This window comes from Lethenteron reissneri, chromosome 6 (genome assembly GCF_015708825.2).
Source record: "Lethenteron reissneri isolate LAM-NWPU_2019-01 chromosome 6, ASM1570882v1, whole genome shotgun sequence".
In the NCBI taxonomy this organism is placed as follows: Eukaryota; Metazoa; Chordata; class Hyperoartia; order Petromyzontiformes; family Petromyzontidae; genus Lethenteron; species Lethenteron reissneri.
The window spans coordinates 5863049-5876575 of record NC_083784.1 but is presented as its reverse complement, the minus strand read 5'-3'; the positions used below and the strand labels follow the sequence as shown (position 1 = coordinate 5876575).

The following is a 13527-nucleotide window of genomic DNA, read 5'->3' as shown; positions in this document are numbered from 1 at the left end:
CATTGGTCGGTTGATCGGTTTGGTCCACGAATATTCTCTCGTTCGTTTCTACCTAACGAAGTCTGATGACAGAGAGGTGGGAGGGGGGGCTCTGGGGGGGGGGGGGGGGCTCTGGGGGGGGGGGGTAACGGGGGCTCGAGGGGAGGTCTGCGTGGGAGTGGCAGTTCCCATTGCTGCCCCCCAGGGAATCGGACGCGACTCTCGCATTCGCTGGTGAATCAGAAATTTCACCAAAGCTGAGTGGCGTGGCGCCGTAAACCCGCGGGCTTACGATTACAGGCAGGCGGATTATTCCAAAACCCAAATGTCATGCACCCCCCACCACCCCCCCCCCCACCCCACCACCACCCCCACCGTAACCCATCAAAAGCCATTTGTACCCGAGTGGAAGCGCACACTTGACTTATTTTGCTGCTGCTGCTGTTGTTTTAATTTCCAGAGTCTCAGATCTTCCTCGCCGCCGAGTCCGAGCCAAATACCGCGGCTGCTGCGGCTGCTGCGGCGGCATCATCCCTCAAGGCGTGCGGATCGCTGCTGCTGCTGTGGATGGGGAGGCGGAATCAGCCAAGGACACGACAATTTGACTTTTTCATTACCATGATAATCAGGTGTAGGGGTTGCCATGCGCGAGGCATCGGTGCGATGCATCGGCCTCGCTAATAAAGTGCCATTTTTAATTTTCGCCGAAACCCAAAGCTTTTCTCCATCGCGCGCGCGCGAACACACACGCGCGCACACACACACACGAACACACACACGCGAACACACACGAACACACACACGCGAACACACGCGCACACACACACATACACACGCGCACACACACACACACGAACACACACGAACACACACACACGCCAACACACACAAAGACAAATGATCCCCCCGTATAGCCTCGAACATGACTGTCGGGGCAAGTGCTGTCAGCGAGCACCTATGAAGGCCGGCACGGCACACGAGGGGGTGGGTGGCCAGCGCCACGCCCGACCGCCTTTGTCTCCCCAGTGGCGATGTTTACACACCGCACCAGGTACTCATTTGAGGCTTAGTCGACCTAGGGGAGGCCCAGGACCGGTTCAGATAATCGTCACTGGTTTTGTTGGCCGTGAGCTGGAATCGAACTCGGGTGGCCGGGTTCATAGCGCAGCGCTCTGACCGCTACACACTCACACACAGACAGCAACCTATGAAGGTCCGCATGGCACATGAGGGGGTGGGTTGCAAACGCCAAGCCCCGGTCACCTTTGTATCCCCAGCCATGATGTTGTTTCACCACACCGTACCAGGCACTAATCTTTTTTTGTTTTAAGACTGAGTTGACCTAGGGGAACCCTCTAACACTCGCCACTGGTGTTGGCCGTGAGCGGGAATCGAACTCGGGTCGCCGGCTTCGTAGCGCGGTGCGCTCACCACCACGCTGCCGCTCCCCCATACAAAGACACAAATGCCCCCGTAGAGCCTTAACAAACTTCTGGGGGCAAATGCTGTTTGCGAGCGCCTGTTAAGGCGGGCACGGACCACGAGGGCGCGGTGATGCGATGAGGGTCGTGACGAAATGGTTAGCGCACTGCGCGTTGAACGCAGTCACCTGAGTTCAATTCCTAACCACGGCAAGTGATGTCTGGAACGAAACCTCACGAAGTGACAACAGCCTGGGGAGGGGGCTTCATCCAGCAGTGGATTGGCCATGGCTGGTGATGATTATAGTGATGGGTTGGGGAGGCGTTCAGTGAGCAGTGGATTGGCCATGGCTGATGATGATGTTGGTGGTGGGTTGGGGAGACGTTCATCCAGCAGTGGATTGAGCATGGCTGATGATGATGATGATTATAGTGATGGGTTGGTAAGGCGTTCAGTGAGCAGTGGATTGGCCATGGCTGATGATGATGTTGGTGGTGGCTTGGGGAGACGTTCATCCAGCAGTGGATTGAGCCTGGCTGGTGATGATTATAGTGATGGGTTGGGGAGGCGTTCAGTGAGCAGTGGATTGGCCATGGCTGATGATGATGTTGGTGGTGGTTTGGGGAGGCGTTCATCCAGCAGTGGATTGAGCATGGCTGATGATGATGGTGGTGGTGGGTTGGGGAGACCTTCAGCGAGCAGTGGATTGAGAATGGCTGATGATGATGGTGGTGGTGGGTTGGGGAGACCTTCAGCGAGCAGTGGATTGAGAATGGCTGATGATGATTGTAGTGATGGGTTGGGGAGGCGTTCATCCAGCAGTGGATTGAGAATGGCTGATGATGATGATGATGGTGGGTTGGGGAGGCGTTCATCCAGCAGTGCATTGAGAATGGCTGGTGATGATGGTGGTGGTGGCTTGGGGAGACGTTCAGCGAGCAGTGGATTGAGAATGGCTGATGATTATAGTGATGGGTTGGGGAGGCGTTCATCCAGCAGTGGATTGAGAATGGCTGATGATGGTGGTGGTGGCTTGGGGAGGCGTTCATCCAGCAGTGGATTACAAAGGGGACACGCAAACAACGACCGCGACTCCCAGTGCCGGGCCTCACCCCGTGACCTCGAGCTGACCCCGTGTCTACGGGTGCAGCCGGATTGTGTGGAGCGGTGGCGCAGCGGTTAGCGCACTGAGCAGATAAAAAATCCGGCTATGACCCGAGTTCGATTCCCGCCGACGGTGACCAATAACAGTGGCGAATATCTGAACCGGTGCTGAGGCCTCCCTTAGGTTGACTTAGCCTGAAATGAGTACCTGGTGCTGTATGTAAACAGACAAAGGCGGCCGGGCGTGGTGCTGGTCACCCACCCACTCGTGTGCTTGTCATCAAAGGTGGTCGCTAAAAGCACTTGCCTCAACTGTCTGTTAAGACTATACGGGAGATCTTTGTCTTTGTGCTCATGTGGCGGCGGTGTAGCGGTTACGAACTCGCAAAGACCCCAGTTCGATTCCCGCTCACGGCCAACAACACCAGTGACGATTATCTTCTCCGGTCCTGGGCCTCCCCAAAGTCGACTCAGCCTCAATTGAGTCCATAGTTCGATTTGTACGCATGGGGCTGGCCACCCTCCCCCCCCCTCGTGTGTCGTGCCGGCCTTCATAGGTGCTGCTCGCTAACAGCCCCCAGCCCCCAGCAGTCTGTTGTTACAGGCTCTGCTGGGAGATCTTTGGGGCATTAGCCACGTGCTGCTGAACGCAGACCCAACAGGACGAAACCATGAACGTCAAGCGTCCGGCAACAAGCAGCACTCTCGAACTGAGCACGGACACGGTTGCAAATAGGAGCTTGGGGAGGGGGGGACGATGGAAGGGAATTCCAAAGTGGAGCTGGGGATTGCGAGAGAACAAGGAGCAGAGAGAGTAAGTGGTGCGTGGGTTCGATCCCGACCCTGACGCCTGTTGTACATTTGGAGTTTGCGCGTCTCTCTCTCTCCCCCGTGGTCGCGTGGGTATTTTTTTATTTTACCAGGTGAGGTCCATTGAGCTATATGGATTTTTTTTTTCAGAAGCGACCTGGCCACAAATCATTGTTATTCTTGGTTATTTCGGTAAAGTCACCGAACGAACCGACAATGTGAATTCCTGCAGTCACGAAAGTTTTAAGTCACAAATCATTGCTCAACGAAGTGGCTTATCACGTGGAAATTAAAGCAGCCAAAATCTCTAAACGCGTGATGTTGGTTCCAAATGTGGAGGGAAAACCTGGAGGACCCGGAGAAAAATCCACGCGACCACTGGGAGAGAGATACGCAAAGTCCAAATACACAGCAGCAGGCGTCAGGGTCTGGATCGAACCCACGACCTCCTGCATACCAGGCGAGGTAGTTAACATCTCACCACCGCGGCGTCCCTTATTTTTTATCATTATTCTGTAAATATTAAAGGTGTATTTAATGTGCTTAGGTTTTTTCGGTAAAGTCACGTAGGTAAAACATTAAAATTAATAAAAGTAAAATAAAAAATAAAATACAAATCACGACGTTTCGAAGGCAACACAAGCTTCCGTCTTCAGGTGGAACCGTCACAGGCACGATAGCTATCGTGCTGTGATTTTTATTTTATTTTTATTTTAATTTTATTAATTTTAATTTTTTACCTACGTGACTTTACCGAAAAAACCTAAGAATATGAATCCTTGCAGTCACGAAAGCTTCAAATCTAGTGTATTTAATGCCCTGGCGCAAGATACGTGGAGAGTGCTGGCCGTTACTGGGACGCACCCTGCCCACGTGACCGACGCTTGGTTTCAATTCGACTTCAAGGGACGAACGAAAATCTGTGACCTCACAATACAAGAATTGTCATTTCTAGATTTGAAGCTTTCGTGACTGCAAGGATTCATATTCTTAGGTTTTTTCGGTAAAGTCACGTAGGTAAAAAATTCAAATTAATAAAAGTTAAATTAAAATAAAATAAAAATCACAGCACGATAGCTATCGTGCTGTGACGGTTCCACCTGAAGACGGAAGCTTGTGTTGCCTCCGAAACGTCGTGATTTTTATTTTATTTTTATTTTACTTTTATTAATTAAAAATTTTTACCTACGTGACTTTACCGAAAAAAACCTACGAATAAGAATCGTCATAATTTTTTGCTGATGCTGCGTTGGCAGTGGTGCACACAAACACAAACAACAACAACACGCTCCGTGTCAATAACAGCAACATTGTGTGGCTGTGTTGCCTAGGCGGTGGTGTAGCGGATAGCGCGCTGCGCTACGAACCCGGCGACCCGGGATCGATTCCCGCTCAAGGCCAACAACACCCAGTGACGATTACCTGAACCGGTCCTCTAAGTTGACTCAGCCTCGAATAAGTACCCGGTGCGGTGTGTAAAAATCATCGCCACTGGGGAGACAAAGGCGGCCGCGCGTGGTGCTGGCCACCCACCCCCTCGTGTGCCGCGCCGGCCTTCATAGGCGCTCGTTGACAGCACTTGCTCCAACAGTCTGTTAAGGCTACACGGGGGAATCTTTGTCTCAAAAGGAAACACAATGAGTTACGTTTCAAGCAACGGGCCTTCTTCATCGCGAGAAAAAAAAAATTAATGACCTCGATCGGTCAGCACTGTCTGCCTATTGTCCATGCACCACCTACTAATGCCAACTTGCTGTGTTCTAGCCGCGCGACGCTCCGTTCGTTGTTGTGGTGGTGATCACCATCATCACCACCGCCGCCATCACCACCACCGCGTGGCGTTAGGTCTACTCTTTCCCGTGATCGCCTACCTCTGGATGCCCCTCCACTGCTTTCTCAGTCTCCTGCCCTCCTCCTCCACCTTGCACACGAGTCCCACCCATCACTACCTCCAAGTTGCCCACCCTATCCTCCTGCACCCCACACACGAGTCCCACCCATCACTACCTCCAAGTTGCCCACCCTATCCTCCTGCACCCTACACACGAGTCCCACCCATCACTACCTCCAAGTTGCCTACCCTATCCTCCTCCACCCTACACACGAGTCCCACCCATCACTACCTCCAAGTTGCCCACCCTATCCTCCTGCACCCCACACACGAGTCCCACCCATCACTACCTCCAAGTTGCCTACCCTATCCTCCTGCACCCTACACACGAGTCCCACCCATCACGACCTCCAAGTTGCCTACCCTACCCTCCACCCTACACACGAGTCCCACCCATCACGACCTCCAAGTTGCCTACCCTATCCTCCTGCACCCTACACACGATCCTTGGCGGGTCACCCAGTCACATCTGATCGAGGAGCCTCTTAACTCCGGCGAGAGCCCACCATCATCATCATCATCTCCGCACCGTGATCGCCCGAAGCGAACGCTCCAATCCCCCCGGCGTGAGCGAGCAGAAAACCTCCTGCGCCAGTCCGTGGCGGGGTCCTCCCTTCAATATCTCACTGCCATTAATTCCCCCACTCTCCCTCCCACTCTCCCTCCCACTCTCCCTCCCACTCTCCCTCCCACTCTCCCTCCCACTCTCCCTCCCACTCTCTCTCTCTCAGTGTGTTCACACCACACGCACACCCACCCTCGTTTTAGCCTCCCTCACTCATTTCACAGTGTTGTGATTACGCCCGCCACAAAAGCACGCATCCGACAAATGAAGTTAATTTTCTTTGCTGCATTCCGTTGGTGTATGTGTGTGTGCGTGTAAATATAATGTGTGTACACATTATTTATTTCGTATGTGTGTCCCTGGCTGATTTCCATGATTTGCATGCGCAGGAGCAATAGGGAAAGTTGTGTGTGTGTGTTGGGGGGGGGGGGTGTGTGTTGGGGTGTGTGTGTTGGGGTGTGTGTGTGTTGGTGTGTGTGTGTTGGTGTGTGTGTGTGTTGGTGTGTGTGTATTGGGGTGTGTGTGTGTGTGTTGGGGTGTGTGTATGTTGGGGTGTGTGTGTGTTGGGGTGTGTGTGTGTTGGGGTGTGTGTGTGTGTGTGTTGGGGTGTGCGTGTGTTGGTGTGTGTGTGTTGGGGTGTGTGCGTGTGTGTGTGTTGGGATGTGTGTATGTTGGGGGGGTGTGTGTTGGGGTGTGTGTGTGTGTGTGTGTGTTGGGGTGTGTGTGTGTGTGTTGGGGTGTATGTGTGTGTGTTGGGGTGTGTGTGTGTGTTGGGGTGCGTGTGTGTGTTGGGGTGTGTGTTGAGGGGTGTGTGTGTTGGGGTGTGTGTGTGTGTGTGTGTTGGGGTTTGTGTGTGTGTGTGTTGGGGTGTATGTCTGTTGGGGGGTGTGTGTGTGTGTGTTGGGGTGTGTGTGTGTGTTGAGGTGTGTATGTTGGGGTGTGTGTGTTGGGGAGACAAAGGCGGCCGTGCGTGGTGTTGGCCACTCCCCCCCCCCTTCGCGTGCCGTTCCGACCTTCATAGGTGCTCGCAAACAGCACTTGCCCCAACAGTCCGTCAAGGCTATACGGGGCATCTTCTGTCTCTACTCGCTGACGCTAGCGTCATGTGTTGATGCTCCATTCAGAGCCCCCCCCCCCTCTCTCTCCGCTCCCCCCCCCCCCTTCGCGTGCCGTTCCGACCTTCATAGGTGCTCGCAAACAGAACTTGCCCCAACAGTCCGTCAAGGCTATATGGGACATCTTCTGTCTCTACTCCCTGACGCTAGTGTCATGTGTTGATGCTCCATTCAGAGCCCCCCCCCCCTCACTCCCCCCCCGACTCACCACGAGGTTCTCCATTCACAGCGAGTGAGAGCTGCGCTCCCAACGCGTCGGCCGGGCCCATAGCAGAAGGCACGCGCCGGCAACGTAACCCAGCGTCTGTGTGTGTGTGACATGTGTGTGACACGTGTGTGTGTCTGTGTGTGGCATGTGTGTGTGTGTGACACGTGTGTGGCTGTGTGTGACATTGTTTGTGTCTGTGTGTGGTTGTGTGTGGTTGTGTATGACACTGTTTACCTGTGGTTGTGAGTGACACGTGCGCCTGTGTGTGACACGTGTGTATCTGTGTGTGTGTGTTTGACACATGGTTGTGTGTGACACGTGGTTGTGTGTGACACGTGTTTGCCTGTGTGTGTGGCTGTGTGTGACACATGGTTGTGTGTGACACGTGGTTGTGTGTGACACGTGTGTGTCTGTGTGTCTGTGTTTGACACGTGGTTGTGTGTGACATGTGGTTGTGTATGACACGTGGTTGTGTGTGACACGTGGTTGTGTGTGACACGTGGTTGTGTGTGACACGTGTTTGCCTGTGGTTGTGAGTGACACGTGCGCCTGTGTGTGACACGTGTGTGTCTGTGTTTGACACGTGGTTGTGTGTGACACGTGGTTGTGTGTGACACGTGTGTGTGTGTCTGTGTGTGACGCGTGTGTGCCTGTGGTTGTGAGTGACACGTGTGTCTGTGTGTGACACGTGTGTGGCTATGTCTGTGTTTGTCTGTGTTTGACACGTATGTCTGTGTGTGACACGTGTTTTCCTGTGGTTGTGAGTGGCACGACTTAGCCTCAAACATCGCCTACTGGGGAGACAAAGGCGGCCGGGCATGTGGTGCTGACCACCAAACTTCCTCGTGTGCCGTGCCGGCCTTCATAGGTGCTCGCTAACAGCACTTGCCTCAACAACCTGCTTCAGGCTCTAAGGGAGATTGTTGCGTTCGTGACGTGAGCATCCTTCCCGGGGAGACCGCGGGTGGTACGGGAGCTGACCCTGCCCAGATCATGGTAGGGTGCGAAAGAAGTTCATCACAGACGCATCTTGCAAACTAAGCAGGGGTTGAGCCTGGATAGTGCTTAGATAGGCGACAAGCAAATTGGTACCAACAATTGTTTCGGGGTTTTTTGTTGTTGTTTAAGAAAGTTGAGTGTTTTTTGTTTGTGTTTTTGTGGGGTTTTTTTTTTGTCTCCAAATTACAATTCAAAGTGCGCGACGTTACGCACCACAAAGATAAATATCCCCCTATAGCCTTCACAGACTGTAGGGGCAAGTGCTGTTAGCGAGCACCTATGAAGGCCGGAACGGTACACGAGGGGGTGGGGGTGGCCAGCACCACGCCCGACCGCCTTTGTCTCCCTAGCGGTGATGTTTACACACCGCACCACACACACACACGCGCGCAAGTGCGGGTGTTGCAGATCCCCGGCACCGGCGAGACTCACTTGCGTGGGTCCCGGCGACTTGCACCCAGCTTGTAGCGTGCGAGCGCACGCGCGCGCGCCCCCGTGGCCTCCTCCCGGTGCCACGTGAGGTCACGGAATAAATCTCCGCTGCGAACGCGCGCGCGCGCGCGTGTGCGAGAGATGCCGACGATTGTAGCAGAAACAAAATAAAAAAAAGATGCGAACATTTTTTTGTCGACCGATTTATTATTTTTGTTTAATGAAAAATAACTTTTTTTTTGAGCTCCTGTTCCGTGGGGGGGCGGTGGGGGGTCCTCGGGGTCGGGCCGAAAAGAGGAATGTGGTGGGTGACGGTGTTTCGGCTGAGCTACCCTACAGGAATATCCCGGGGACCCACAGCCACACAGAGTCACCGTGCGCTCCAGGCGTGCTCGCTGATCGATCCCGGAGGTGGCGACGTTCGGCCGGGCTCCGTGGAGTTCGTCTCCGCACCGCGGGAGGGATGTCGAGGGACTGTGTGTTGTTGGTGTGGTCTGGGACTCTTGTTGTTGTTGTTGTTTTGCTGTCTTGCCCCAATCTTGCAAATCCGCCTTCAATGATTTGTGAGCTCCTCACACAATCCAGCCTGGTGAAACCGAGGATGGATCGGAGGCAGGCCAGCCTGAATGTTTCTAACCGCCGAAGATGTTCCATTAGGGGGGGTCCACGTTCTGCAAGCGTAGAGAAGGGAGGGCATGACCGTGGACGAGAGGACCCGACGCTTCGTGTGGAGCGACAGGCCAGGTAGCTACCACAGTGTTACGCAGCCGATAAAGAGATATTGCCGTTCGACTGATTCGGAGTGAGACCTCTGCTGTCAAACCGGAGCTGGCCATAAGCACACTGCCCAGGTATGGAAACCTCTTCACTCTCTCCACAACTGCCCCGTCACCAGTGGGGAGTTGAGGGGGTGAAGTGTTTGATGGCACAAAATACCCAGGCAGGTGCTTAGTTTTGGTGGGGCTGTTGGTAAGGCTCCACCTCTTAGTGGCACGCTCCAGGTCTAGCAGCAGCGCCTCCAACTCTTCCTCTGATTGAGCAGCAATGACCAGATCATCGGCATACATAACATGGTTGACCAAGAGGGAGCCATCCCTCAACCGCACCCAGGCATCGATTGGTCTCCCATTGTATCTGTACCGGATGGAGATTCCTCTGGTACAGCCATGGAAGGCTTTTAGAACGACGTGGTCTAAAAAAAATGTTAAATAATGTGGGAGCCAGAGGACATCCTTGTCGCACCCCAAGGTGAACAGGGAAAGGCTCCGACTCCCGGCCACGTAACTTTACCCAGAGCCTGCCCGCCATCATGAAGGTCCTTAATGGTTGTGATTAGAAAGTCAGGGACTCCGAAAGCACGACGAATAACCTAAAGCCCAGGTCTTTTGATTGTATCATTGGCCTTGCCCAGGTCAATAAAGCAGAGATGTTCTGTCACTATAAAGTCCAGCCGATGTTCTTGCTTGGAACCGGCTTGCATCCATGATGTTGTGTGGATGTGCCGATGCCGGAACAGCGTGTTGGTAATTACAAGCCCATGGGGTGCACAGAAGTCTAGCAGCTTCCCACCGTTGTTATTGAGCTGATCTGTCTCATGCCTTCTAATCCCTCCAGCCCAGGTGGCAGCATCATGACCCACTCGGGCATTAAAGTTACCCAAAAGGATGACTCGATCCCGAGGGAGCACTTTAGCTAGCACCTGTGACAAGAGGACATAGAAGGCATCTGATTCATTGGCGTGCATCCCTCCACTGATGTTCATCTTCGGTGGGGGAATAAGCAATCACCACCACTCCTCGCCTCTGGTTGATTGGGAGGCGAGCCCACAGTAACCTGGGGCTTACAGCTTTCCACATCTGCATCGGCCAGATGACTAGCCGACGCACCACCTACCATGCCAACTTGCTGTGTTCTAGCCGCCCGGTGCTCCGTTCGTTGTTGTGGTGGTGATCACCATCATCACCACCACCGCCGCCGCCACCACAACCGTGTGACGTTAGGTCTACTCTTCCCCGTGGTCGCCTACCTCTGGATGCCCCTCCACTGCTTTCTCTGTCTCATGCCCTCCACCCTACACACGAGTCCCACCCATCACTACCTCCAAGTTGCCCACCCTATCCTTCACCCCACACACGAGTCCCACCCATCACTACCTCCAAGTTGCCTACCCTATCCCTCCTGCACCCTACACACGAGTCCCACCCATCTCTACCTCCAAGTTGCCTACCCTATCCTCCTCCACCCTACACACGAGTCCCACCCATCACTACCTCCAAGTTGCCTACCCTATCCTCCTGCACCTTACACACGAGTCCCACCCATCTCTACCTCCAAGTTGCCTACCCTATCCTCCTGCACCCTACACACGAGTCCCACCCATCTCTACCTCCAAGTTGCCTACCCTATCCTCCTGCACCCTACACACGAGTCCCACCCATCTCTACCTCCAAGTTGCCTACCCTATCCTCCTCCACCCTACACACGAGTCCCACCCATCACTACCTCCAAGTTGCCTACCCTATCCTCCTGCACCCTACACACGAGTCCCACCCATCTCTACCTCCAAGTTGCCTACCCTATCCTCCTGCACCCTACACACGAGTCCCACCCATCACTACCTCCTAGTCGCCTACCCTATCTTCCTCCACCCTACACACGCGTCCCACCCATCTCCACCTCCTCCTCTTCCTCGTGCACATTCACAACGATTTTCTGCCACGCGCTATTCCCAAGTTGCCTACCCTACCCTGGCGTGATAGCCCGCCGGCGTCACGCGCATGCACCTGCGATGAACGCTCGTTATGACCCCCGTGTGATGCACATCGACACCGAAACTCACCAAGGTCTCTGGCACGCTCAGGGGCAACTCAAGGGGACGCGGTCGACACATCGACCAAACCCCATTTGTGTGTTGACGTGGAAGTTTCATCATTACTCATCATCAGCCGCGACCGATCCACTGCTGGCTGAAGGCCTTCCCATGCCAACGCTGCCCCTCGGGGTCCTTTGCGACGCAACACTCTCGCCCAGCACCTGCGCATGAGCCGATTTCACCGCTCCGTCTCCGCGTTGGCACCCGTTGCCCTCGCTAGGGCTGCCACTCCATCCGTAGTCTCGATCGCCGCGGTGGCGAGATGTTAACTACCTCGCCTGGTATGCAGGAGGTCGTCGGTTCGGTCCCGACCCTGACGCCTGCTGCTGGTAATTTGGAGTTTGCGTCTCTCTCTCATCATCATCATCACGGTGGCTAGGAGATGTTAACTACCTCGCCTGGTATGCAGGAGGTCGTGGGTTCGGTCCCGACTCTGACGCCTGCTGCTGTATATTTGGAGTTTGCGTATCTCTCTCTCTCGCACCATCATCACGGTGGCTAGGAGATGTTAACTACCTCGCCTGGTATGCAGGAGGTCGTGGGTTCGGTCCAAACCCTGACGCCTGCTGCTGGTAATTTGGAGTTTGCGTGTCTCTCTCTCCCCGTCATGGTATGGACTTTTCTCCGGGTCCTGCTGTTTTTCTCTCCACATTTAGACTCAACGTCACGCGTTCAGAGTATTTGGCTGCTACACATTCCCACGTGAGCCATCATTTGTGGCCAGCTCACTGCTGAACAAGAGCTATATATCTCAGTGGGCCTTACCTGGCGCAATAAAAAAAATAGCTTCTCGTTTCACAGTTTGATCCTGCCTCACGATCAACACCACGCCCGAAACCTCGTGTACGCCCTCTCTGCTAACCCACGCGTGCATGCATGTGTCCGTCTTTCAGTGTCCCTCCACGCTCCTCCGCCTTGTTTCTTACGACCACACACTCGTCAGCGAATCCAGACCATTGACGATGAGAGGCAGAGAGGTCGGAACCGATTTAGGGCATTTCTGCTTCAACATTCGCTGCTTTTTTTCTCTCTCTCTCTCTAGCACTGTCTCTCTCTCTCTCTAGCACTGTCTCTCTCTCTAGCACTGTCTCTCTCTCTCTCTAGCACTGTCTGTCTCTCTAGCACTGTCTCTATCTCTAGCACTGTTTCTCTATCTCTAGCACTGTCTCTCTCTATCTCTAGCACTGTCTATCTCTCTAGCACTGTCTCTCTCTCTCTCACTGTCTCTCTTGCTCCGGCAATACATATACTAAAATTGAAACGATACAGAGAAGATTAGCATGGCCCCTGCGCAAGGATGACACGCAAATTATCTCTCTCTAGCACTGTCTGTCTCTCTCTCGCACTGTCTCTCTCTCTAGCACTCTCTCTCTCTGGCTCTATATGACGTGGCGAGAAGAGGTGGTGACTCCACCGTTCATCCTCGTTGCTCGTTCGTCAGGCGCTTAACAAGTTGCCTAACTACGGACGCTGCCTTTGCGGAGTCAACCGCGGCGTGAAGTTTCACACGGCACGAGTGTCCGCCTAACGATATTGATGGGGGCGAATTTCATTAATGTGCTCGCCTATTATCCTTCCATTTATAGCCCCCCTCCCCCCCCCAAAAAACATGCATTGTTTGGCGCGCCCGAGAATAAGGCATTCAAATGAAGACATTAAAATCAAATTTTGGTGCGAAAATAATTTACGGAGTGAAATGGGTTTTTATTATGAAGGGCAATGATTTATGGAATGATGCGCGAACTATTAGGGGCTGATGACAGAAGCGATACGATATTTCGGCGCAATCCGCGAGTTGTAAAGTGCACGGGTGTTGTATGAGGTGCTCGCCAACAGCACTTGCCCCACACAATCTGTTGAGGCTACACGGGTCATCTTTGTATTTGCGTTAGCCTTCATAGGTGCTCGCCAACAGCACTTGCCCCACACAGTCTGTTAAGGTTACACGGGTCATCTTTGTATTTGTGTTAGCCTCCATAGGTGCTCGCTAACAGCACTTGCCCCACACAAGTCTGTTGAGGCTACACGGGGCATCTTTGTCTTTGTATATATTAGCCTTCATAGGTGCTCGCTAACAGCACTTGCCCCAACGAGTCTGTTGAGGCTCCGCGGGGCATCTTTGTGTTCAGA

At 53.7% G+C, this 13527-nt stretch overlaps 1 non-coding gene across 1 annotated transcript; it reads left to right on the top strand.

Moving 5' to 3' along the window:
- The first annotated feature begins 12624 nt into the window (after nt 1–12624).
- LOC133355254 (U6 spliceosomal RNA) lies at nt 12625–12730 on the top strand. The gene has a single exon (XR_009756680.1). It is a non-coding gene; the product is annotated as a U6 spliceosomal RNA (small nuclear RNA).
- Nucleotides 12731–13527: the final 797 nt, after the last annotated feature.